We start from the raw sequence: 2,111 nt of genomic DNA on the forward strand, positions 1-2,111 counted from the left end.
CCATCACTGCCCTAGACAAATATCTTATGATGGTTCACTTCCTTCCCTTCTTACCCAAGGTCCTGACTTCTGCTTCTTCACACTCCCAACCCTAAAACTACTCCTGATTTTGAGAGTAGATGCAATATCTCAACAGCATCTGGGGCCTGCTTGACGTCATAGGAAACCAGTTCTCTGAGTAGCCTCCAAAAAAGTTGGGCATTGAACGCTAAGGCCTAGTTCAATGCCTGGCACATAGTAAATATTCAATAGATATATGTAGAATGTGTGAATGAGAGAGCAAAAGGCTCCCAAATAGTACAAACCCATCAAGTGGTACTCTCCCAGCTACCTGGTGAAAGAAAGTCATCAGGACAGGAAGGGAGAGAAAACGTTGGAGAATAACCATTTCTCCCGCCCAAGAGCTCAGTGGGTGAGGTGAAGTGCAAATAACCCACAAAGGAACTGAAGAAGACAGTTTATTCCTGTCTCCTTTGCTTTTTGGAATTTGGAGAAAGAGGAGCAGCTAAAGGAACCTAGCTTTTCTCTCCCGACTGGTATCTGCTAAACATATTATCCCTTATATTTTCCCTTCCAGGAGAATTTGCTTTTGAGATCCTAGAACCAGAAAACAGGAACCCTTGACTTTTTATAAAACAGGCAATCCACACTTTTCAGGGCTGCATGTGATTTTTAATTCCTAAGAGAAAGGGTATTATTTCATGAAAAAGGCAAAGATGACAGGATAGGTATTCGGGATGTATAAGGGTGACCTGTTGATCATCGCAATTAAGGAGTGTATTTGCTCCTTGTCATCTAGATTCTAATGCCATCGGGTAACCAGGAGGTTGCACCGTGCAGGGGTGTAGGTGTCAAACCAAAGAACCTCCTAGCCCCACCACCTACCTGCTATGAGACATTGGGCAAACTGCTCAACCTGTCTTCACTCTGGGGCTGTTATGAGGATTAAGTGAGAGAAGCTGTAAAGCTCTCGGCACCATGCCACACGGTAAGTAGTCAAAGGATAGCTATTGGTACTTATCGTTGGCTAGGTTGTGTCATCCACTCACCTGTCATTTCTGCTGGAAGAACTAAGGTGGTTTTTACACCTCATCGTAAGTTTATAAAGCATATTAGCCACAGGAAAAGTTATGTGCTGAGCTGGTGCTTGCCTAATTTGATGAATCAAATTGTTTTCTTTTTTTCACTTCTGTGTTGAAAATAGAAATTTAGGTCAAAGTTTTGCTTGAGGCAGAAAAGCCTTCTCATTTGGCTACCTGTCTGAAATGAGAAAGTAACCTCCTTAATGTCTGGTCGTCTACCCAGCCTCATGCTGATAGATTTCATTTGGGAACCTGAAGCAGGACTCTTAGGACAGAGTTTGTGTATAGCTCTTAAACCAGGAAGTGCAGATTAAAAAAAAATTTTTTTAATCTTCACCTAAGGATATTTTTTCCATTGATTTTTAGAGAGAATGGAAGGGAGGGAGGGAAAGGGAGACAGAGAGAGGAAGGGAGAAAGGGAGGAAGGGAGGGAGGGAAGGAGGGAGTGAGGGAGAGAGAGAGAGAGAGAGAGAGACATTAATGTGAGGGAGACACATTGATTGGTTGCCTCCAGCACATGCCCAGACCAGGGCCAGGGATTGAACATGCAACCCAGGTATGTGTCCTTGACTGGGAATCGAATCTGTGACCCTTCAGAGCGTGGGGCCGACCCTCTAACCATTGAGCAGCACTGGCCAGGGCAGATTAAATTTTAATTTAGAGTCTTTTATCTCCAAGTTCACCTTCAATGAAATATTTAAAAATCCACAATCCCAAAATTCTTTGGTTAAATTTAATAGACGTTCTAAGATCAGAGCTCATTACTTCACTTGCCTAGGGGGACAGTGTCAGGGAAGGCTGCCCAGCAGAGGAGGCATTTGATGGGAATCTTGAGTCTGACTAAAAACTCCCAAGGTGGTGTTCCTACTAAGTAGAGCTCATCTAAGGAACTGCTCTAATAGGCTTCTAGGTTGCTAATGACTATCCAGTCCTAATCAGCAGTAATGAGCACCTATTTAATCCACCCCAAGTCCTAAGGTGAATTGCCCCTGTCACTACTACTAAGTGGCATACCTTAAAATTGGCAGG

This window comes from Myotis brandtii, unplaced genomic scaffold (genome assembly GCF_000412655.1).
Source record: "Myotis brandtii unplaced genomic scaffold, ASM41265v1 scaffold197, whole genome shotgun sequence".
NCBI classification, from domain to species: Eukaryota; Metazoa; Chordata; class Mammalia; order Chiroptera; family Vespertilionidae; genus Myotis; species Myotis brandtii.